At 47.5% G+C, this 26,177-nt stretch overlaps 1 protein-coding gene across 2 annotated transcripts in view; it reads right to left on the bottom strand.

Annotated features, from left to right (window-relative positions):
• CDK13 (cyclin dependent kinase 13) overlaps positions 1-26,177 on the bottom strand; it is a 777,929-nt gene that overhangs the window by 237,319 nt on the left and 514,433 nt on the right. The gene's annotated exons all lie outside the window — the stretch shown is intronic.

Consider the following 26,177-nt stretch of genomic DNA (forward strand, 5'->3'; position numbering starts at 1 on the left):
CGTCGGCGTAGCCAGTGTCTATGTCTTTTTCGGTGCCGGTAAGTTGGCGCCGGCACCATGCGAAGGCTGACTCGAGCCCGAGTCGCCTGAAGGCTTAATTGGCTTCTTAGCCGGGCCCGAAGGTGGGGCAGTAAAAGCAGAGTGTCGGTGTGCACCCGAGCCCGAGGGCGAGGGTGTGACCGGGGCCTTCTTTGGGGGTGTCGAGGAAGGGTCGGGTCGACAGTCTTACTTACGACTCGCTGCGCTGGAGTGATGTCCTCGACATCTGAATCTTCTTCCTGTTCGGAACCGATGTTGACGTCTTGTTGTTCTGGGAAGTTGACACCTTCCTCAAAGATGTCGTCCGGAATGAAATTTGAAGATCGAGCCATTGTTCTTCTCGCTTTTCGGTCCCGGATAATCTTTTTGGAGCGGAAAGAGGCACAAGCTGAACAGTCCTTTGCCTCGTGCTCCAGAGAAAGGCAGAGGTTACACACCTCATGAAGGTCGGTGTGGGGAAACTTCGTCCCACAGTGAGGACACTTCTTGAATGGCATCCTTTCCATGAGCTAGAGTTGAGGCCTAGTTAGGCCTGAAGGCCGTCGACCGGAATCGAAGTATTCGACGTTGAAGAATAGCGCCGGGTGGAAAAGCGTTCGAAACTTATTTTCTGAAGTTGGTGAGGATTGCGCGCCGTAGTGATTCAGTTTCAACACGGACCGCTGGCAACACATCAGAGCCCGGTGGCGGAAAAAAACAATCTGGGGATGGAGCCGATGACCATGCGCAGTATCATCCAAAGGAGGAGTCACCCATCCCGGGACTTCCAAAGACGTTTCTACAACAAAACAAACTGCAAACATCCGGGCCCAACACTAGGTGGCAATCTATGCATAGTGTGCAATCTGCAGCTCAAATGCCTCGAACCTGTAGTTCCCCAGTATTGGAAGCTTTTATAGATTCACATGCCTGAATCATTCCCCGTCGTCGAGACGGGAGTCTCCGGTACATAAAAAAGCAATGCTTAGTAGTATAGCAAACTGAAAAGAGGCCTAGGCCCATTTCCTTTTTGCAACCCATAACCTTCTGTTATGTAAAAAAGACCAAACTTCTCCCTGAACCAATCAGAGCTCCTCACCCTCTAGAACCCTCCTGAGAGAACCTTTTGCCCCTCAGATTTTGACGCACTTGTGCCATAAACACTCATATTGCTAAATCCGAGGTGAGCCTCTCAGGGGAGGAGGGTGGGTCGCATGTGAATCTATGAAAGCTTCCAATACTGGAGAAGGAAAATGTTACTTACCAGTATGCATCTGTTCTTGGCATGTAAGGCTGCAGAACCACACACTATTGCATTAGATCACCATCTGGTGGTGGGCCCGGATGATTACACTTTGTTGTTGTCTTGGAAGAGTATTTTGTCTGTTGGATGACTCCTCCCTTAGATCGCAGTGCGCATGGGTATCGACTCCATCTTCAGATTGTTTTCGCCATTGGGCAAATGATGGAGTTGTAGGATTACAGATAAAGATGAACATGTGTTGTGGATCTAAATAAGATAATACTGGTAGCCGGGGAGGCGAGTCGGCATGTGTGGTTCTGCAGCCCTACATGCCAAGAACAGATGCATACTGGTAAGTAGCATTTTCCGTTCGAGGCATATGGGCTACAGACCACACACTATTGCATACATTGCACAGCAGTTTCTCCCTTAGCGGCGACCACCCGCATCTGTTGCAGTTGAAATAATGTTTTGAGTACAGTCTGGCCCACACTTGCTTGTTGTTTTGCCTGCACATCTACACAGTAGTGTTTTGTAAACGTGTGCGGAATAGACCATGTAGCTGCTTTACAGAGGTCATCTAATGGTATATTTCCTAGGAATGCCACAGATGGCCCTAACTTACGGGTAGAATGCACCCTAGAGGGAATGTATAGAGTGTGTGTTGCTTTTTGGTAACAAATTTGAATGCACTTAACAATCCATCTTGCAATGCCTGATTTTGAAATAGGATTGCCCTTATGTGGAGGAGAAAAGGACACAAACAGTTGTTTAGTTTTACAAAATGGTTTTGTCCTATCAATGTATTAGAGAAGCGCTCTTTTTACATCTAATGTATGTAGAGCTCTTTCCGCAACTGTTTGCGGTTGGGTAAAAAAATACTGGCAACTCAATAGATTGGTTGAGATGAAACGGTGAAATGACCTTTGGCAGAAACTTTGGATTTGTCTTAAGAACCACTTTATTGTGATGAAGTTGTATAAATGGTTCTTGAATGGTTAATGCCTGGATCTCACTTACTCTTCTGAGTGAGGTAACAGCTACTAAAAAAGCAACTTTCCATGTAAGAAACTGTAATTCACACTTATGTAATGGTTTAAAAGGAGGACCCATAAGTCTGGTGAGAACAATATTTAAATTCCATACAGGAGAGGGCGGTATTCTGGGAGGAATTATTCTTTTGAGTCCTTCCATAAATGCTTTGATTGCAGGTACTCTAAACAATGACAAATGTTGTCTGTTTTGAAGATATGCTTCTATAGCAGCAAGATGTAACCTGATTGAGGAGTATGCTAAGTTACATCTTTGCAGATGTAACAGGTAGCATATGATGTTTTGTATGGAAACATCTAAGGGGTTGATGTTGTTATTTGTGCAATATACAACACATTTTTCCACTTTGCTGCATAACATGCTCTAGTGTTAGATCGTCTTGCTTCTTTTATGACATTCATGCAATCAGGTGGTAAATTTAGATATCCAAATTCTAAGACTTCGGGAGCCAAATCGCTAGATTGAGCTGCATTGGGTCTGGATGCATAATCTCTCCATGGTTCTGTGTCAGTAGATGTGGGGAGAGTTTTATTTTGTGATGTGGTACAACTGAGAGCTCTAGTAGCGTGGTGTGCCAGGGTTGTCTTGCCCACGTTGGTGCTATGAGAATCAATGTTAGAGTATGTTGCTGTAGCTTGCGTACCACTAATGGAATTAGTGGGAGAGGTGGAAAAGCGTACGCAAATTTGTTTGACCAGTTCATCCATACCGTAATGCCTTTGGATAATGGGTGTGGGTATCTGGCGGCGAAGCTTGGGCATTTGGAGTTGTGGTGCGTAGCAAACAGATCTATCTCTGGTTGACCCCACTTTTGAAAAAATGGCTGAAGAAATTGATGATGAAGTTCCCTTTCGGGTGTCTGTTGTCTCTGACAACTTAACAGATCTGCAACTTGATTGTGAACTCCTGGTAGATGTTCTGCTAAAAATGTGTGTTCCTCCTTGTTTTTGAATGTAGTACATAGCTGTCATACTGTCTTTCCGGACTAGTACAGCTTTGTTTGATAGGTAATGCTGAAACTATTTTAGAGCTAGAAAAATCGCTAGTAACTCCAGATGATTTATGTGGAGTAGTTGTTGTTGCATTGTCCATGTACCCTGTACTGTGTGTCTTTGTAAATGCGCTCCCCATCCTGTGAGAGATGCGTCTGCGGTTAGTATCATTTGTGGAACAGGTTCTATAAACGGCCGGCCCTTGGAAAGGTTTTTGGTGTTCCTCCATTGCAGAGAGCGATAGGTCAGGTCGTCTACCACCACCAGATCTGTTATTTGTTGCTGAGCCTGATTCCACTGAATTTCCAAGCACTCTTGTATGGGGCGCATTTGTAGTCTTCCGTATGGTACTATGAAAATGCAAGATGCCATCATTCCTATTAGTTGCATGAACACTCCAGATGGTAGGGAGTGTTGTGGCTGGAATCTTTTGATAAGATCCTGCATACCTTGTATCCTTGTTGGGTTGGGATACGGTATTGCCTTGGAGGTATCTATTGTGGCACCTAGATACCGATGAGACAGGGACGGTTGGAGTTGTGATTTCTTTTGATTTACTGTGAATCCCAGTTTGTGCAGCAGGCATATCGTTTGATGCGTGTGCTGTACACATTAGTTGTGTGACTTGGATTTTATTAACCAGTCGTCCAGATATGGGAAGACATGAATGTTGTCCCTTCTTAAGTGTGCTGCTACTACTGCTAGACACTTTGTGAACACTCGAGGTGCTGTAGTTACTCCGAAAGGGAGTTCCTTGAATTGGTAGTGCTGACCTTCTAGTATGAACCGTAGGTACTTTCTGTGCGATTGATGGATGGGAATGTGGAAGTAGGCGTCCTTGAGATCTAATGTGGCAAGGAAGTCGCCTTTCTTTAACAACAGTAGAACCTGTTGTAGTGTGACCATATGAAAGTCGTCTGATTGTATGCACAGGTTTAGGGGCCTTTGATCTAAAATAGGTCTGAGGAACCCGTCCTTTTTGGGTATGAGAAAGTATAGAGAATAAACTTCGATGTTTTGGGACTGGTTCTATTGCATTCTTTTGCAGTAGAGATGCCACCTCTTGTCTTAGTAGTACGAGGTGTTCTTGTGACATGGGACGCTGCCTGAGTGGTATTGTTGGAGGAGTGGAAGTGAGCTCCAGGCAATAGCCTGACTGAATTATTTGTCTTACCCACCTGTCTGTGGTGATGGAGTTCCAGACAGGTCGGAACTGTTGTAACCTTCCCCCGACAGGAGTGGATTGGTCTGGGGGGATGGAAGGGAAGTCACTGTTTGGGAGTAGAGGCGTTGCGATTGTTACTTCCTCTACCTCTGCCTTTATTGTTGTTTCCTCTATACCCTCCTCTATAATATCCCTTACTAGGCGAGGTTTGGCTGGGCGCTTTGAAAGAAGAGGAGGTATTTATTTATAAAGTGTCAGTTTGGAAACCCCTAGAGGTGCCCCTATATGAGGAGCGACGAAAGGGAGGTCTATGGGCTTGCGTTTGTAAAGCTCCCATGGATTTTGCCGTATCTGTATCTTTCTTCATCTTTTCTAGTGCACTATCGACTGTTGGCCCGAAAAGGTGTTGCTGGTAAAATGGTTGGTTTAAAATACTGGCTTGTACTTCTGGTTTGAACCCAGAGATGCGTTGCCATGCATGTCTATGCAACAGTACCCCTGTATTTATTGCTCTTGAGGCTGTGTCTGCAGTGCCTAGTGCACAGCGTATGGAGGTATTTGTAATAATCTTGCCTTCCTGTATTAGGTCAGAAGCCCTGGTTTTATTTTGTTCTGGCAAGTGTTGCATGCATGACTAACTCATCATAATGAGCTCTATCATATCTTGCTAACAAAGCTTGAGTGTTAGCAATCCTCTAGACATTGGCTGCTTGTGAGATGGTGCATTTTCCTGAAGCATCTAAAAGCTTAGACTCTTTGTCAGGGGGTGGAGCATCCCCGGTTTGCGAGTTAGCCTTTTTTCTCGCATTTGACACTACCCTGTAAGGAAAGAAAGACCCTGCGAGATGTTCCGCTTTTGAATCCATGTCGCCGCTTGAACCATGATCGGCGTAACCTTGACTAGGTCTTCGAAGGATCCCTCAGTTTGGTGCCATTGTAGATCTAGTTTCTCTTGCAACGGACGCATCCTTAACCTGCAGCAAGGTACGAGGGGCATGCAAGAAGACAACGACCCCAGCAATGACTTGTACTTGCGTACTGAAAGACACTTTCTTTTTGTAAAGTCTTTGAAAATATGTAATTCTCAGTTGCCTTTCTTTGGAGGGGACCGCCTTGTTTACCTCTGTGTCCAGTATTTCTCCCAAGAAGGTGAAGTTTCTTGTTGGTTGAAGGGATGATTTTTCCTCGTTTAAAGTCAGACCTAACCTGGCAAACAACCCCACGCAAGCCGCTGTTGACTATCAGGCCGATGCTGCTGATGGCGCCTTGACCAACCAGTCGTCGAGTTAAGTTAATACTTGGTGTTTATGTTTCCTTAGACCAGCCGCCACTGGAGCCAGGCATTTCGTAAATATTCTTGGGGCTGATTTCAGACCGAACGGCAGTACCTTGAATTGGAAATGTTCTCCGGCTATCATGAACCGAAGGTACTGCCTGTGGGAAGGATGCATGGGGATGAGAAAGTACGCATCCTGTAGGTCTAATGTGGTCATATGGTCTCCTGGGTCTAAAAGCAGAAGGATGTCTTTAAGAGAAACCATTCTGAAAGATTGCTTCTTGAAAAATCGGGAGTAAAACCCCCTTCCCCTCTGGGAGTTCGGCACTGGTTCGATTGCTCCCTTTCTGAGCATTGTCCAAATCTCCTGACGCATCTGAAGTAAGTGCTTGACCTCTTTATGTTTTGGCGGTGTACAAGGGGACGTTTGTAGAAGTTCTATAGTGTGTCCGAATTGAATTATGTTGAGGACCCACTGGTCCTTAGTTATTTGCTGCCAAGTTTGAAAATATTAAGCAATCTTTCCACCCAGGGGAACATGTGATGTAAGAGGGAAAAGTGTTGCCGGATCCTGAAGGTTGTCATTGTCGTCGGGTGTTGTCTTTCCCCATACAACCGCCTTTACCTCTAGGAGTAGATTTTGTGTAGCCTCCTGACTGGCGCTGTGTATACTGCTGACGGTAGGGCCGAGATGAGGTGGTGTAAGACGAATATTTCCTCGGCTGGTATCCTCCTCTAAGATGATTGGCTTCTACCTATAGAGCATTGAAAAGGAACTTTCCTATATTTTAGTGTTCCTAATGATTTTGCTGTATCAGTATCTTTAAATCCTCTCCATTGAAAGGAAGGTCCAAGATCTTATTTTGGACTTCCGGCCTAACTGCTGTTGCTCACAGCCATCGTTGCCTGCGTAGGACTGCCGCTCCTCCCAACAATCTGAAGGCTGTTGTTGCGATGTCCATAGCGCAATCTATGACTTCAGTCGAAGTCCTCTATCCCTCTTGCAGAATTTTCCTGGCCTCCTGTCTATCAGCCTCTGGGATGCGGTCTATGTAAGGCGAGAGGTCACACCACATTTGTCAATCATACCTGCCCACAATGGCCAGGGCATCCGCAGCTCTAACTAAAAGGGCAGACAGAGAAAAACCTCTTTCCCGCATTGTCCAATCTCCTACCCTCTCTGTCCGGAGGCGTTGTAATAGGAGCTGATGGATTCCTGGACTTCTGCTGAGCCGCCTGGGTTATGACTGAGTCCGGCTTGGGGTGGCCTAGAAGACAAGCTGGAGCACCCGAAGGCGCTTTATATTTTTTATCCAGTCTGGCAAGTACTGGAGTCACCGTTGCCGGTGTCTCCATGACCTTCAGGCCTTCTTTCCATAGATGATCGACAATCGGCAGGGACCGAACTGTCTTATGATAAGGTTCCTTGAAGTCGTACAAGAAACATTCTGCTATGTCAGTGGACATGGTGAGTGCGAATCGGTTTGCGGCTCTCTCCATTAGATTATGAAAACCACCGATGTCCTCTGGTGGTGAATCGACAGGCTTCGGTGAAGGAGAAGAAGGCGACGGAATGAGATAATCGTCAGACTCTCTGCAAGGGTCCGTTATCTCTCCCTACTCCTGATCATCATCCGGGGTCACTGGCTCTTGTTGAGATCTTGCTGGTGGAGATCTGGGCAGGGGCTCTGGTAAAATCTCTCGTCTACACGCTGGCGTACCGGGCATAGAGCGTGGTTGAGGCATAGCCATCAGTAATTCTTTAGAGGTATGAGGTACAGGTTGTCTCTTTTTATAATCCTCCAGCATGAACTGCAGATCCTTTAGCAATGAAGATGGAATACTCGCCCATCTCCTCCAGATACTCTTGACGGTATTGTTGCTGGGGACGATCTTGAAACCCCCCATATTCGTCTTCTGAGTCATCCGTTTGGTACTTCACTTGTAACTGCAACGGGCTACTAGCGCAGCCAAAAGGACCGCCATCATTCTCCCCTTCTTCTGACTCCTCTTCCCCCAAAAGGTGAGATGATACCAGAGGTGTCACGTTACTTGGAGAGGTAAGTTCTGGGGTAATTGTCCTCTTCCTGGCAAAAAAACGTTTTCCTGGGGTTTTTTCCCTCGTTGACGAGCCAGTCGATGAGATAGACGTCAAAACCGCCGACATCATGGTCTACGACGCACTGTCGACGTTGCTTTACTGTCGTTGCCGTTGACGTCAACGATCCCGTTGACAACGCAATTGCAGCCGTAGTCATTGTCGTCGTACATGCAGTCGTCGCCACAGATCTCGGCGTCGACATTGTTGTCGACGATGGTATCGTCAACGGTGATAAAGTCTTAGAAGTAAGTTTCACCTCAGATTTCGTCAACGTCATTTTCTTCGTTGACGCTCCCGTCGACAGTGTAGATTTGTCCAATCTTCCCTCAGGAGGCGTTGAGGCCAGCTTCTTGACAGAATGTTTGACCTTAGGGGGTGATTTTGAGGGCTCTGAACTTTTTCTTTTGGTATGTTCTACCCCGGCTCTCCATTTTCTTACTTGGAGATTTAGCGGGACTGCGCCCAGAAGACCCTAGGGTGGTCATCTTAAGGGCCTTCTCAGGTCTTTCCCCTGAGGTATGAGCCTGAGAAGATCTGCTTCTTTTTTGAGATCTCCTAGAAGATGAAGACTCCTCCTCACTGTCACTAGACAGGACTTCCTTCCTGGCTTTAAGCTTTTGTAGCCATAGTAACAGCCTTCCTTCAAGATCCCTCAATGTTATTTGAAAAGGTACGACATACCTTACAATCCTTTGCCTGATTGTCTTGATAAAGGTAGTAGATGCAATCCTTATGAGGGTCGTCTGTATAGAGCCTTTTCTTCAAACAGGTGGCACAGGCTCTAAATAAACATTTTTTCTCCTTGTCAGCCATTGCTAAAGTTGGAGAAATAGTAGGTAGTAATTCAAATAATTAAATCTGAAAAAGAAACTCAAATCCAATCCAGATTGAGTAGAAAATGGAGAGTTTGAGCAGAGCTCAAAGGAGACTCCCTAGCACAACGTGCGGTAGAAAATCTGAGGGGCAAAAGGTTCTCAGGAGGATTCTAGAGGGTGAGGGAGATTTGATTGGTTCAGGGAGAAGTTTGGTCTCTTTTACATAACAGGGGTTATGGGTTGCAAAAGGAAAATGGGCCCAGGCCTCTTTTCAGTTTGCTATACTACTAAGCATTGCTTTTTTATGTACTGGAGACTCCCATCTCGATGACTGGGAATGATTCAGGCATGTGAATTTATAAAAACTCCAATACTGGAGTAACTCACCGACCAGCCCAACAAAACTCTGCACCCGAGACCCCCCAATTCCAGGCCCAAGTAAAGCGATAGGGTCTCTGTGATCCTGAGACCTTCAAGAGCCGAGCCCCTCTTTGGGTGCTGCTGGACTGGTCCCCAGCCCCCTCTTGCAGCCTTTTTCGTACAGGTACTTTTCTCATTAACTTCAATGGGCAGCGTTAGAGGCCACCACAGCATAAAGCGCTTCTCCACCCTGACACCAGAGGGCAGGTAAACTTGAACTGCAGGTGCATTCTTGGACCTTGGCCCCTATTTACCTTAAGTCCAGAAAAACATTCCTATAAGCTGCCTGTAAGTGTACCTATGCAGTGAATGTTTCTCCCATAGTATAACCTTACCCCGTTCGATGCTCAAGCCTCAAATCTGAAAGCTGTGATTTTCTACTGTTTTACCTGTAAAAATCTCTAACTCTAAAGTACTTACCCAATAAGACCCCCCAGGATATAGCGGCATGGATTAGCAAATTTAGCGGCACAAATATGGAAATTTAGCGGCATTTTTGCGGCACTTTATTTTACTCCTAATCATTCATTTTCAGCCTTTAATCAAAGGAAACTGTTTTAGCAGAGTATTCCGATTTGAAACGGGCAACCTGGGATATGGAACAGAGGAAGCAGCCCCCACAGGTGAAGGCTGTTCTCCCTTGGAAGTGCAATCCTCCATGTGCTTTAGTATACGTTCTGAGACACCCATCAAAGATGGCCTGGTAGCATCCCAGAGGAAATGGCATTCCAGAACCTACCTTAGTAAAATTAAATATTTTCCTAAGATCACACAATTTCAGCATGGAAGCCACGATTTTATCCAGATTTTCTGGTTCCACTCTGTACAAATCAGCAAGTAAGTGGATATCTATTTGTCTTTCCTTACGTTAAGACTTTGTTTTTAGTTTTAACCTCCTAGTGCATTCTTCTGTAGTTTTTTAAATTATAGCTCCAACTTGACCGGAAGGAATTGAAGCCCTTCACATGCGCACCAGTCACACTACACAATTACAACACAAACCCATGCATTGTTTATAGGCATAGGGAGATTAAGTGACTTGCCCAGCATCACAGGATGACGAGCCGACGTTGAGACTCGAACCTGCCTCCACAGTCGGCAGCTCTGGCCTTTAAATAACATACCGGTAGTCTAGACAGAGAAGCCGCAGTCACATGAGAGCTCTGCTTGTCGAGGTTCCAGTATGACCTCGGCTGTGGCTCATAATCGATCTCAAAAGGAAAGTAACTTTGCCCCCTCTACACCCTTTGCTGGAGAGTGCTGATTTGCTTATATGGAAAGGCAACACCTTCTGGTCATGTGTAACATCATTGGTGGCCACAAAAGACCAAGCTTCTCTAATAAAATGTTTCCATATTGGCTTTCTAAATGAACGAGGGCTATTTGATGGCACAGGTCATTCTACATGTTTTGTGCAATTTGCCTCATCATCAAGCATCATAGCAATTGATTCACAGTATTGCACAGTAGGTTTCTCCCACTGACGAACCCCTGCACATCCAGCGATATGAAAATATGTTGTGAAATCTTGCACAGGCCTGTCACACCATCACCAGCTTTCAAGAACATGCAAGTACATCCCATGCGGGGAGAAACAATAAATAAAAACCCGAAAGAAAATAAGCTCCAGGCAGAGAGGTTGGCGGTGGAGTCTCACACAGTGTGGCACTACTCCTGAGAACGGTTTCATCACATCAGGAGCACTGACAGGTGCAACATTGAAGCACAGTGGGGCCACCTCTTAGAAAATAAAAGCCAAACCATGCTTGAATAAGTATACATTTTTTATTTACGTGTTTTACTCATTTCTTGGATTCTCAACACAGACAGGCTTCCTCCTTGGGGACTTGCAAGCAGCACAGGCCGCTCACATTCAATCTTGCAGCGATGGATTGTAGGCAGAGATGAAAGTCCACCATCATAAGGGGACCTTTTTCATGCCACATTTCTTCAAGTAGAAAACAATTTTGCTTGCAAGAAAATCCCTTCAGGTGGACCCTCTGAAAACACTGGTGGGTTCTGGCACTTTCCCACTTTCATTAAACAATTTACAACTACCTGAACTAGCCGTAAGTTTAGAAGTGCAAAGAGTGCGACAAAGGCTCCGAGAGTGTTTGTGAACACACACATAGCTGTGGATTTTTCGGGGTTCACCACATTCTCGTAGATGGAGCACTATTCTCGTGTTGCTCCCAGATGTGCGAGGGGCTATGGAACTCGGGAGCGCTAAGCAAAGCTCTAGTGCATGGCGTGGCTTCCAGTCCAGTGCATGGGGTATAATCCATCAGCGATGAACAGAGTTCCAAGGAGAGAAAAGGAAAAGCAACAACAGAAAACCACACACTCACAGCCAAAGAGCCCTCTTGCAAAGCACAGCCCCTCAGAAATCAATCACATGTGCGATGAAACTACATAAGAGAATGAACAATACTAAGGTGTTTGGCACTTTTGTAAAAATCGCGGCATTTTTACAAAAGTGCCGATTTCGCGGCAAACCGTGAAATCCTGGAGGGTCTGCCCAATTTCGATAATCTTGGTGCCTAAAATTATATACAAATCTGTGTTATTTTTCCAAATTGGTCTCGAGTTTCTTCTTGTTTTATTATTGACTTGGTACAACAAATGCTTAACACTACCCTCTGATAAGCCTAAACTGCTTGTCCACACTACCACAAATTGAGCATTTGGGATTATTAGTTTAAGCTCCATAAACCAATAAGGGTAATCTGGACTTTCTTCATAGTGTACCTCATTTAGATGCACTACATATCAAGCCAGCTTCCGAAATTGGTAAATCAGCTGTGGGGTACAAGGCTTTGCATTTGCCGATGCCACTTGGTCAATAGGCGATTCAATGAAGTAACCCTTAAAAAAAAAATGTATTTATTGATTTTCAGCAAATAGGAAATCTACAATAGACTTATCAAATAGCACGATAGGAGCCAAACAAGAGCAAACCCCCCTCCCCCACTCACACAACACCCGCCCCAACTGAGAGAGATATAATATAGACATCAATGGGATAGAAATAGTAGGCATAGATACACCATGCAGTCAAAAATAAACATCAGATACCACAAAGGCCTGGAGGTGGACACATAGTGGGGCCAAACTGAAACCATGAGCAGTACAAATGACAAACACCATACCCTCCCCACGGAACGGCACCCAAAAAGAGCCTGCTCGCCCACGCAGGAGCCGGCACCCACCCACATCCAGGAGATTAGTCCAAGTCCGAACAAGTTAGCAAATAGGCCTTAAGAGGGGCCCAGAAGTCCTTCGGACGTGAAGCTTCAGGAAGTTCTTCTTCATATGTTTGAAATGGAGTTTTACAGTATATCAAGTCTCGGAGCCACTTTTTCTTGGTAGGAGACCCTCTCGCCCCCCAACACTGCGCCACAGCTCTTTTCGCAAACAAGGTAGACCGTGCAACTATGCGCCTATTGGCTGGTTTAAAACATTTGACATAGCCTAACAAGCGTAGAACAGGGGTGCATGGAACCGGCTCCTGAATGACCCCAGTCAGCATCTTCGTCACTTCCTCCCAAAATGCGAACACTCGCCCACACTGCCAGGCCACATGCATGAAATCCGCATCTGCCATTCCACAACTCACACAATTGGCATTCTCACGAAGGCCATATTTAAAAAGCTGCAGCGGGGTGTAATACAATTGGTGCAAGTACTTAAAATGGATTATTCTCAGGTTGCAATTCGATGTCAAACGCCCCGTAAGAGCGCAACACTCATTCCATTCATCAGGGGTGAGGGCGCCACCCAGAACCGCCTGCCATCGCACAAATGAGGGGATCTCGGGTTGGTCATGCTCCCGCATTGATGCATTATAAAGTCTGGTGACGAGACCCTGTTGTGAGAAGTTGGCCTGATATATGATGCTCACTAGTTCTAGTGATCACCTTGTATCAGTCCAAACAACCCTTATGGTGATTGGTTGTAAGTCAACCTTATAGACCAGCTATCCTAATGGTAGCATGGACAAAGCAGTCTTAGGCTAAACTCTTTTGGCATGTGAAGCCAGCTGTTTGATCACAATACAACCCCTTGAATACCAGATGAAAGGACACCACACAGGTTGTTATGAAAATAAACAGTATATTTATTAATAACAACACCTCTGAACTCTTTATGAGGTCAGAGGGCTAAGCACATGACAATCTCTTACGAAAAATACTACAAGTTGCACAAAATTACAATGGTGCCCTAGGGGCACGACAAACCATATACTAAGTAAGTGGAATGTGAGAGTCGATAAAAGGAATGGAGTTGTCCAGAGGCTGTAGGATCGATGGAACCACGCTACACTAACTTTAGGTAAGTAATAGGAGGCCCACGGAACGCGTGTGCAGAGTGTGAACTCACACGCGAGATGCGTAACAACGTCTATGGACAGTACAGTTCAAGTTAAAGGTGAGTACGGACAATCCTGACTAGGTAGGACAACAACGACTGTGGAACTGGACACTAGGACAGTTAAACTACCCTTGAGCACCGAAATGCTCTTGTTACCTCACCCACTGACTGCGGGTGCACTGGTGTCAAAGTGCGTTGGGTTCTCGCGTTGAAGTCTATGGAGCCTGAAAGAAAAGATGCTGCAGGCGACCAGGAGGAAGATGTCCGGTGCAATCCAAGGGTGGATTGTTGAAGGAGACCTGAAAGCAGAGGGGACAATGTTCACAGTCACTAGTCAGTGACTGGGGAGGAACCAGGAAGGAACCAGATGTCGACGTCGCGATCTGGTGAAGAGTGGACGCTTGACTCTGCAGCCACGTGGACCAGGAGGCGTCTTCGACGACCAGGATGGAGGCACGAGCTCTCCCACGCAGGCTCTCGCTGTCGGCGGTGTCGGATCCGGGATTGGAGTCAACAGGCCTTGGCAAAGGCAACCCACGCGGTGAAGGGAAAAGACGTCTGGTGCGGACTAGGAGAGTCCGGGGTGCCCCTCTTTTGGAAGGGAGCAAGGGCCAGTCTGGAGCAACCAGACCAGCAGCAAAGATTCAAAGGTTCGTCGTCTAGGAGGCCACTAGCCACCCGGCAATTGACCAGACAACGCGTCGAGCAGCAAACAAGCAGAAGGGCCCCACGCAGATCTCGTGGATGCTGGAGGGCTGATCTTCGGTGCAGGGGCTTCTCAGTCCCCAAAGCACTTGGTTGAGTTTACCTCGGGAGTCGTGCTGGAAGCGAAGTGCAGGTTCGTTCAAGATGGCCGGTCCCACGTGTCTCGTCGCACCCACGGGTCTCAGCTTTGCTGCAGATGTGAGTTGAGGTCGGAGAGGTCTGGGAATCCGGGTCTCGTCGGGCTCTGAAGTCTGGATCCTCGAGGGAAGAGGACAAAGTGAAGCCGCTGGACGCTTGATGGTGCCTGCAGTTGCAGGGTGGACACTCCTTGCCCACAAGGGAGATTCTTCAGTCTTCTGTGGAGCAGAACGTCGAAGGCCAGAGTTTCTTCTTGTTGAATAGTTCAGGATAATCTTATTTGGAATGGGACCAGCTCCTACCTTTATTCTTCTAAAGGGGGCTGCACTACTGACTAGGTCCCTCCCCTGGGTGGGACCAGGAAGGGGGGTGGCTACACCCCCTATCCTTTGTCCGGTTTCCCGCCAGAGCTGGGGCTGGGATGCCCCAGCAACTGGTTTGAACCGGTGTATGCACAGGGCACCTTGTGTGCCCCAGGCATGTCTCATTCCTTTCAGGCCTCCCTACCTCAATACACAAAATCCTGTCTGGAGTGGTGCTAGCACCTCCCAAGGCAGGAAACCCTTTGTCCAAGCCATCCTCGCTGGAAGGACTCCCAGCAGCAGGAGGTCAGACTTGTGTCTGTGGTGGCAGCATCCATTTTGTGATACTGAGGCTCGAGTTAACTTTAACCGGGGTTCACAGTTACATACATGTCGTGTCCCTCTAGAAGGGTGGAATGCTACCCCCGTCGCCAGAATTGGCGAGGGGGGTAGTATTCCAAATCGTATGACACCTTACTCGACATGTTTTGATAATGTTATACCAGAGTTAGCATTTAACAGAGAGGTTGATAATGCACTTAAGAGTATATGGTATAGCGTTATCATGGAACAGCTATTAGGACTTGGTTCCGCAAGCTGCAAACGGGCTCAGCTCATGCCAGAGCACCATCTCACATAATTCCAAGCACTCTGCCTTCAGTATTGATAAGGCCTGCCATAGGAGTGACTGATAGGAATATATTTGTCCATTTTAGGGTTAGATATAGGTATACTATATCTACAGCAAAGGGTGTTTACACCACCTTGCCGCAGCTGTCATGCAGCCAGTTGTGTCAGATTTAGATGGCCAGCCAGGGGTGGCATAATACATGCTTCAGCCCCTGGTAGGCCCTGGATACCTAAGGTATACTGTACAGGGACTGATAAGGTGGCCCAGTACCAATTGGTAAATGCACCTAAAGTACATGGTTGTCAATTTAGAGAGAGAACAGCTAGGCTGTGGGTCAGATTAGCAGGCCCACAGCCAGGGAATGTTGTAAACCAGTGAAGCAAAAAGCAAAAATCTGGGGTGACCATAGGATTGCAGACCCCACTCTCCTACACCTGTCGCTCAGCACTTGCCAGCATCGTCTGTAAAGCATGAGAGTGGTGGGCTCAGCCGGGAAATCGGGGTACACAGCTCTGATGGCCCGGCGCACACGTACCATACGTAAACCTGAACATAAAACCGCTGTTCACACCTCTCTGTACCTCCTGCAGAGATTTAAAGCTGCCCTTCCAATATAGATCTCCAATCTGTGTAATCCCTACCTTAGCCAATGCCCCTAGGGCCTGTGGTTCGCGTGCAGCCGATATTTCCGGATGGGAGGCCAGAGGCAGCAATGGGGCATAGAGATACGGCAGCTGCGCCCTTTCTGACAACTGTCGCCAGGCCCACGCCGTGCAAAGAACAGGATTAATCTCTGACCGAGGACCACCCGCGCCGCCGGAAAAGTTTTCGCCTCTATGGCCACATGGGGTTGATAACGCTGCGGGAAGTGCCAATAATGGGCGAACTGTGCTTGAGCACAGAGATATTATAGTCGAAGGTCCGGAGCCTCAAAATCTCTACGCTCATACGGCTGCACCAGTAGTTCCCATTTGCACCGTGACCGTTTCCCACCCCAGACAAATGTCGTCAGTAAAGACTGAAGATTCTTAAAAAAGGCCATGTTTAATTTGATCGGGATGTTAATGAAGAAATACAGCAATTTGGGGAGAAAGGTCATTTTTACAACTGCAAGTCTATCCGCTAGCAATAGGGGCAAGTGAGCCCATTGCTCTGCTTTTTCTGTGATACTAGTAATCGCCCGCCCATAGTTCTCAGATACTACAACTTCCGGATCCCTATGGATCCAAACCCCCAAATATTTTACAGGGTCAGACGTCCAAATCAGCGGGAACTCCAGTGCAATCTCCTTCGTGTGTGCCGTAAGGGGGAAGACTACAGACTTCGACCAGTTGATCCCCAGTACTGAAAAACTTTCACATTTAACATACTCCCGTAACAATTCAGGCAGGTGTACCTCAGGGTCGAGGACATATAAAAGGATATGATCCTCGTATAGCGAAACTATCAATGGTCGTTGATGAAATTGCAACGCAGCCTCAGCATGCAACTGCCGAATCTTGCAGGCGAGAGGTTCAAGTGCAAGCAAGAACATAGGTGACAGTGGGCACCCATGTCGTGGGCCGCCCCTAATGGGGATCGTTGAGGACACCCATCCATTTACACGCACTCTAGCAACTGGTTCTTCATAGAGCATCCTAATCCATTTCAAAAAGAAAGGAGGAAAGCCCATCCGAAGCAAGACCGTAAACATATAGGACCATTGGAGAGAGTCAAAAGCTTTTGCTGCATCTAATAGCACAGCTACTGCTTGCATGTCAGGATCAGAATAACGGAGGGTTGAGAAAATAGTTCGAAGATTGTGCGCAGTGGAGCGCGCCGTGACAAAGCCGGACTGGTCAGGTAGGACCAGTAAGGGGACCAACGGCTGCATCCGGGTTGCGATCATTTTTGCAAGGATTTTTGTATCAATGTTTATGATTGAGAGTGGCCTATACGATTCACAATTTGTCGGGATTTTATCATGTTTTAACAGTCACTAATACGGCCTCCCTAAGCGACGGTGGCAACTTCCCAGTATCATAGGCCTCAGCGAAGTATTCCAGTAAGCGCGGGGCCAACTCGGATGCATACGCCTTCTAAAACTCACTAGGGAGTCCATCCAAGCCCGCTGCTTTGCAAGTAGGCAAAGCCATTATAGCCATCTTAACATGCTCTGCATCAAATGGTAACACCAAATATTGCCGATGCGTGTCGGAGAGCCAACCCAAAGCCACATCATCCAAGTACTCACCTATCTCCTCTGCTGCCAAATCATGCTTGGTAGCATATAACTGGGTATAGAACTGAACAAATGTATCGCTAATGCCTGAGACAGAGTAATGAGTCACCCCCTTGGAATCTCTCAATTCCGTAATATAATCTTACAACCGAGGTGCAGCCAATTTCTGCGCTAGTGATCTACTAGGACGTACCCCTTCCCCATAATAGCGCGCTATCTTCCGGCGAGTACAATGCAGCATTTCTTGGTCGACCGTCTATTGTGCTCAGTTATAAGGGACCTCATAGCTGCCAGCGTAGCTGGTGTGGGACTAAGCTCATACTCACGTTCAAGCGCAGAAATATCAAGGCAAGCTTTGCGATTCGATGCCGGATATCAAGCAATACTCCCGCCTGGGCCCCAATGCACACCCCCTTGACAGTAGGCTTAAAGGCTTCCCAAAGCACCCCCGCACTGTCAACAGACCCCTCATTTTCTCTGAAAAAGTTCCCTGTCGCTTCAGTGACGGTCTGCTTAAAAACTGGGTCCGCTAGCTCCGATGGTTGAAAGCGCCATGAGTACGGTGGACACTCGCATGTGGGAATACTCAGATCCAGGGTTACCGGAGAATGATCCGACAGCGTACATGCCTCGTGTTTCACCCCCATCACCCACAAGCAAGCAGAATCAGAGAGTAACCAAAAATCAAGTTGGGACCAGGACCCATGCACCGAAGAGATGAACATACTCTCCCGACCACCCGTATTCCGACACCTCCATACATCATACAAATTACCAGCATCACATATTCCCCGTAATGCCTTCGCTGCCTTTTTCGAGCGAGCCTCATCACTAGCTGTTTTATCTAACGTGACATCCAGACACATTAAAATCGCCACCCCATATAAACGCCGCAGAGGGGTACCCAGCTATTCTACGCCACACATCAGAGATAAAGGAGGGGTCGTCCACATTCAGGCCATACACGTTCACCAGCAGGACGTTCATGCCACCCAAACAACCATGCAGAATCGCCACACGGCCTACCAGTCTTTTCCCCAATCACTGTAAACGGGACCCCCTTTTTAACCGGCACCAGCACTCCTCTCGAGTAGGAGGAATATGAGGACGCCACCCTGACTCCCACCCAGCGAGCTCCCAGCTTTCGTACGAGATCCACAGTCAGGTGGGTCTCCTGCAACATAGCCACTTGCACCCCCATATGATCCAAATAAGCAAAAACAGACCTAATCTTCTTAGGGGAGTTAAGCCCTCGCACGTTCCATGTGAGGAATCGAACCGTGTTATGTATGGTCATCATTAGATAGTACAGGACAATATAGCCTCCCTGCAGTAGGCCACACTCCAGGCTCGGTAGAAAGACTGCGGTATGTAAAAAGGGCATCCAATATACATGAATCATAAAACATCCCCACCTCAGTGAATTATCCCCTGCAAAAGATGTCCCCCAGCCACCCATCCCACAACCCCCTCCCACTTCAGCACCCCTAACTTGCCAAAGCCATCCCATCCCCGAATATCCATACCCCCACCCAGAACAGCCAAAATACAAAAATGGGGTTCACCCATAAGGGGGCGTAGAGAACTTCCATCCTCCCATCTACTAGGAGGTGGCCGAGCATACATTAATTTTTTTAACAACAATTTTTATTGTTTTGATTGCATAAGGAAAGAAAGCCGAGGCATAACAATAGGAATACAATGGCCGAGCAAACATTAATGTAATCAAGTATATAGCATCATGTCACAAAACTGGCCCCAAAGGGCGACCACAAACGGTTCAGTAGAACATAGCACCCCTACAAAGTAATTTAGCAGAACATAACAGTACACATTACTAAATACACTTCCTGGTAATCCAACACATCCGGCATACATATGATAGGTACACAATAGCCAGGCCACCATACCACTACCCACATCAATCCTTAGTCTCAGAGGTCGAGTGGGATTCACGTTGTCGCTTCTTCAATTGCTTTGCATGTTCCATGGCAGCTTTAAGAGTAGTGAAAATGTTGTAAGCACCCTCAGACCCTATCCTCAGGCGAGCTGGGTACAACATCGCGTAGGGGACCCCTTCATTTTGAAGACATTTTTTAACAGCACCAACCGCCTTACGAGCAGCCTGCACGGCAAAAGTAAAATCAGGGAAGAAGGATAGGGTGTTCCCTAGATGCTCAATAGTCCCTTTCTCCCATGCCATACGCAGAATAGAGTCACGGACCCTATAATTGAGCACTCGCGCAATGACTGGGCGCGGAGGCGCACCCGGCACTGGCTTAGGAGCAAGTGAGCGATGAGCACGCTCCACGATGAACATAGGCCCCCCCCATCCTTAATAACATCCTCCAGCGCTACGAGCCCAACAGAATCCTCCGATCCAAAACTCTTAACCTGGCTTCCATCCCTAAAATCAAAAAAGCCAGAAGTGGAGTCCATCAATTCTCTCTGCACACTGCCAAACTCTGGAACTCCCTCCTGCTCTACCTTCAAGCCGAACCTAACCATCTCTCCTTCCGCAGATCCCTAAAGACATTGTTGTTCCCTTAACCCGCTTTGGTCATCGGGCTCTGTCTCTGTAAAGCGCTGGGATGCCTCCGGGTAGCCATGCGCTATATAAATAGCGCTCAATTTCAATGGTTAGTGCCAAAAATCTCTGTGATCAAGCGCTCAATGTAGGACTCCATTTTCCCCACATTTGTTGACTCAGGCAGGTCAAGAATGCGTATATTGTTCCTCCGGGAACAAGCCTCTAAATCCTCATTCTTTGCCTGTATGAGGGAGAGGACCTTCTCCATGTTTAGGGTCTTCCCCGTTACATCACTTAAACCATCTTCAGCAGCAGACACTCGTTGCTCCACCTCCCCCATTCGTGCATTTTTTTTTTCCAGCTGGGAGGACATATGATCCAGCCGATGGTTGACCGCCGCCATCGTGACCTCAATATAGACTGCAGGCTCCGTTGCATAGCGAGGAGCGTGGTTTCCAATGAGGATTGTTCCTGACCCGGGGCATCAGCCTCCAAGTCCGAAGCTGCTAGGAGTCTTAAGCGCCTCAAACGTGAGGCGCGACTACAACTTGTCTTTACGGCCCATAATGTCCTCAAGCAGTCGCTCTGCCAACCAAAAAGATGAAAACCCCCCTATGCTCAGGATAAGGTTATCAGTTAGGGCAGCCCACTACAATAGCATGCACCACAGCAGCACCCCACCAGTAGCCAGGAGAAATCCAGTGCAATATCCCACAGCACAGCAGGCCGCAAACGTCCATATGTCCTATCGCCCTACACTCTAGTAACTGACGCGTGGCACAGCATTCATCAAAAGTAGCAGTCCTCCTTGCAACTCGGGTCCTCAACCCAGGGAGAGTCAAGTACAGTATCTGCAAAGCTAAGAGCAGGAGGCACTATATCCCAGCAGAAAGAAACCACCACATCTACGACCCCCCTCCTTCTGAGGCAGAAACGCCAATACTGCAATCATTGGCAAGGTAGCTCCTAGGAAGCAGGACACAATCAACAAGGGCCGCAGTACACCAGCAGATCCCTCTCCCCGCGGCAAGCACAAGCGTCACTCCTCCGGGCCACTAGCGCTGTAAAGTTCGGCCGGAAACTCAAGGGGGCCTAAGCGAATAATTAAGCAGCAGCAGGCAGAGACGTAATGGCCGCCAGGCCCAGCCAACCTGAGGATCCGCAGCCGGCAGTAATACACCCCCCCCCCACCCCCGCAGCCTCCCAGGGGGCCCCAGCACCAAGCAGGCAGGGCAGCAGCAAATACCAGGACCGCCCTCGCCTCTGTGGACACAGGCCCTACGCCCACCGCGTCCTCACTCACCACCTCTGGCACCGCAGCCCCAGGCACCACAGTGTTCGTCGGCCCTCCGCTCCGAGTTCCAGCCAGGCCGCAAGCCTCAATCCCAGCAGGGGCAGCCTCAGTCAGCGGGCCGATGTTATACAGTCCAGGTCACAGCCAGCTCACTCGGCAGCCAGGTATCAGCAAGGGTTTAATCGTCAGACGTGCAGTCACAACCAGTGATCCCAGCAGGAGTCAACCAAGGAGACAGCCTCGCGGACGCCGCCATTTCAGCCGCCGACGTAGGCAATGCCGGGTTGTTGGTCATCCGGCCTCCAATATTCACCTGAAACACCGCAAGTAGTTCAGGGCACTGTCCCCTGTCCGATCCGACGCATCTGGGCCCCAGATGTCAAGGATGTTGTGCGGATAATAATAGGATAGGTGCTCGGCCGGGCAGAGCCTCACACAGATGCGGCCATCTTGCCGTGCGCTCTCTAGCGCCCCCCAACCCAAACTTGAGTCAAACATATGTGTGCACTTTTTTGCACATTTCTGATTTGTTCTTAATTTTCTATTGTTAACTGTTACGGCCTTGTGTGAAGTCCCCCAGTTCACTGTATTAGAGAATTATAAAGTATACTAGTCAGTAAGGCCATAAAAGTCTGCTTAGAATTTCTTTTTCAATTTTATAAAAAGGTCTGAACTATACTAAAAATGCCTGGCACAGTGGAGATAGTCTAGGAACTCAACCTGACTATTTCTCTGCTTCTTAGTATGTAGCAGTTAAGGAACCTCTGCACAGCCAGAAACATCAAAACTGGTTCAAACCCAGCAAAAGTATAGTTCCAAAAGCTCCTTGCAGAGTTTGATTTAATAAACTCCACAGACGACCCTGACACCTTAGAGGAGGCTGACAAGGAACATGACAGTGGGGACAATAATTCAGAAGACAGTACCCCTAAACTCACTAGAGAAGATGATGAGGTAGACCTCACATCTACCCTAAAACTGTACCTAGAGCGGTGGTCACTATTGGGGGTTGGTCAGGCCACGAATGACTTAAGAGCTAGATGAAGAGGACCTAGTCCTTGAGAGACCAGCCAGTAGAGTAGCCCTGGAGACCAAAATCCTGGCCACAGAAAGAATGGACTGAGCTGGGTCTACCCATACAATGGTTTACTGCCTTTGAGAGGGCATGCAAAATAAGGTGGTTACAACAGATATACTAGGGCTCTACATTGGGAGTTGTTCTCAGGTAAATGCAGAGATAGACTTCTGACAGTGAATGAGGCAGATGCTGAGTCTTGTGAACTCATGAGGGTACCCTGATTTAGGGCTTTGGACTCACCACTGAAGAGTACAGAATTAATTTCAGGAAGACTCGCAAAACCTCTAGTCAGACCTGGGTAGAGTTTGACTTCTCAGCCAACACACTAGGTGGCTGGTTGGAAATTAATCAGGTGCAGGATTATGATGGGCTTTATAACTTGATAATGAAGTAGCATGCACCTATTAGCAAACTGCACCTCAGAAAAGTTACACCAGCATCTGGTAGATGCATCACTTTCTAGTCCCAGAGAGCTGGCTACGAAAGCTGATGAGTTAAGACTGGAGTTCTCAAAAAGCATTAGGAGGGAGATCCTAAGAAAGGAGTGGCTCGGCCCAAAGAGGGCAAAGGCTGACATGCTTAACCCACCAAAGAGATTTCCTCAGAGAACCACAACCCTAAAATAGAGGATAGTGCACCCCACTCTAGTGGTAAGCAAAGTACTGGGGACCCTAAACTTAAAAAGTCAATAGATAGTAGGCCCTGCTTTTATGGTCAACATGATGGGCACAACGGTGGGACTCAGCTTGTTCCAAGAATGAAGTAGGCGCTGGGTTTGTCAGGGTATCATTTGAATATTGTTCTTTAGACAAGACATCCTCATAGCCTTTAACTGTGAAGTGTGCCCAGGTGGCCAGTTGGTCATTCCAGAGGGAAGCAAAACCTTCCATCACATCCAGGTGAATGGAATCTCAATCACTACCCTGAGGGATACTTGTGACAGTCACACAATGGCACGTGACAGGTTGGTATCCACAGACCAGTATTTACCAGGAGAGACTGAAATAGTAAGGGCCGTCCAGGATAAGGTTAGTATTAGGCCTGTGGCTTATGTAAACTTAAAAAAAGCTGGGTCCCTCAGTTGGAAGAGAGTGGTAGGTAGTTAGTCCAGACCTCCCTCTTGATTGCCTCCTTGGAAATGACCTCACAGAGGTTGGTCCGAACCCAAAGGCGGTACTGACCCAGGATTCTGGAGGAGCTGAACCTGCAATTAGTAAAAGTAGGCCCCAGATGAGCGGCAAGAAAAATAAGTGTAAGAAAGGTGGGCACATTTTAGAGAAATTTCCAGTGAGCTAAGGAGATTCTGCTCCAGTAAGGAAGAACTTCAAAGGTGGCACTGGTGAGGCTTTACCTGCCCCACAAGAAGTCCTGACTAGTCAAGCAACTATCAAGACGGAGGGGTGTGGCAACCCAGCTAACAGAAGAGAGAGTGGAAGAAGGGTGCTTGCTACTAGAGGTAGTAACCACCCCACACCCCCACTCAGTTACAGCATAAGGACCGCTTGAACCCAATGAAACCTATTTCCTAGCCCATCCATCTGTCAGTGGAGAGATAAAGGTATGGTGCTGGGTACTGACAGCTGTCGGTATCCTCTTCTGGGTGTTAGCCTTTTTGGCTGTACTGTAATTGGCATGGTGGTCTGAAGTTAAGCCCCCCGACTCTGCTGGTCATGGTGGGGTTACTCAAGTTATGGGTAACCGCTTTGAGTAAGCTGGGTGTTGACCTGGCTAAGATAGGGTTATCAGAAGTAGCACTTCTCTCTCCCTGGAGGGTTTGTGTAACAATCAGGAATTTGTTTTGAAGTTTTCCCCCCCACTCTTTTTACCCCCATTAGAACTACTAGGAGTTGGCTTTCAACTCAGATCGAGCACTGAAGCCCTGGGGTATCGGTACTAAAGAGGCTCCCTAAGGGCTGCAGCATGTCTTGTGCCACCCTAAGGGACCCACACCCAAATCCATGCAGATTGCCATTTCAGGCTGAGTGAAACGGTCCAAACCATTTAAAAAACTCAACATGGCACACACCCCCAGTGTGCCTTGCCACAGACACTGCATGCAAAATATGCAAGGCACCCATAGAGCAAGCCTTATAGCCCAAGGCAGGGTGTATTATATATTACATGCGAGGACATGCGTGCATGAGGAGATCTGCCCCTGTACTGTCTAGTTCAATTACTAGACAGTACAAGTGAACAGGGAAGCCATATTAAGTATATGTTATTGGCACTGGTCATGACAAGCTCCCCCAGCTACATGATGGGTTTACTGAAAACCTACGGTGTTTCGTATCAAACACCTTGTCTTAATAAATCTGCGCTGTTGCTAGTACTAAACTTAAGACATGCACCCAGAGAGCACCTTACAGATGCCCCCTGAAAAGGAAGGCATTCACACCTCCTCCAGAAGGATGGCAAGGGGCTTCAAATCCCCTGCCGCCTTTGATATGAGACACCAGATTCCCCCAGAACTGGGAAATGCCATCCCCTGCTTTGAGGCCCATTTGGCACCAAGACAGGTGTCAAATTAGCTATGCAGTAGGCATTTTGCACCTCCAGGCTAGTCACACCCCTAAGGTGGGCTACTGGATGTGCTCCTCTGAAGAAGGGTTACCATCTTGTTTTTGGTGAAATTAGGAACTCTGGGACAGGGTTATGCCAACTACCCACAGGAAGTGGTCTTATAGGTGGTGTAGTGAACAGGCGTTAAGTAGCCCATTGGCTACTACCCTTCATTTGCCTGAACACCCCTACATTTAGTATTTAGGGTGCACCCTGAAATCAGGAACTCATATTTGCGTGCCTGAAAGTAGTAGAAGGACAAAGAGCAGAAGAAGTGAGAACTATTGACCAGCATTGAACTTGCCGCAAACTCCTGCAGAGCTGCTGCTGTACAGACAATCACCATTCACATAAACACCTAGTAGGCTTCCGCAAATTAACTGTTATGGCACTTCAATGTGCAGTCTGCAGCTGATGTACCCAGTTCTTGATTGTAGCTAGCGATGTAAGTAGGGACTTGCCTACTGCCCTCATACAGTTTGAGGATCGATTTGAGCAACATTCGGTTTTCCTCTAATATCATTTGAAGTGCAGGAGATCCCAATTCTATTTATAGTACTTCATCTTTCTTTCGCATCTCCCTCTTTTCTGTATCTCTCCAAATATTTCTAGTCTTGAGAAAATTCACTAGCAGTTGACTTCAAGATAAATAGGTGAAGAATCGTAACAAGTGATTTGCGCAATTGAGACAGACTAGGATTGATGGTGAGCAAGGTATCAAGAGAGGATGGAGATCAGCTTCATCTCTAGTTTCCTGGCATGGGGGAGAAAAGGGGGGGGGGGTCACTGGTTGCTTAAGAATCTGATGGATATTGGGCAGAGATGAAGACTAGTACAAAGAGTACAATGCAGAGAAGGTGGGTGACCCAAAGGGTGACCCAGGCGCTGAAGGGGTTCTTTGTTCTTACACCCACAGTGTCCTCTCCTCTATCAGTGCTTGGGATTCAATCCTGTTGCACACTTGCATGGGGGTTTCAGGACTGGAGACCAAGTTAGTTTTTCTTGGTTTCCCAGACTCAAAGTACATTAACCTTCATATTCTCACCATCATTTCCTGCGGGAGAATGGCTTGTAATTGTTTATACTGAGTTAGGGAATGTTCTGGCTCATTTGCCAAGAAAAATATTCAACCTGGAAGAGGTAGTGCTATTATCTACAGCTTTCAGCCAGTAGCCGCAAGGCACTGAAGGGTTTTATGGTGCAAGACAGGCAGAGTTCTAAGAGTCCCCCAATCATTAGATGTGCAGTAAGCATCTGAGGAAATG

This window comes from Lissotriton helveticus, chromosome 4_1 (genome assembly GCF_964261635.1).
Source record: "Lissotriton helveticus chromosome 4_1, aLisHel1.1, whole genome shotgun sequence".
NCBI lineage: Eukaryota > Metazoa > Chordata > Amphibia > Caudata > Salamandridae > Lissotriton > Lissotriton helveticus.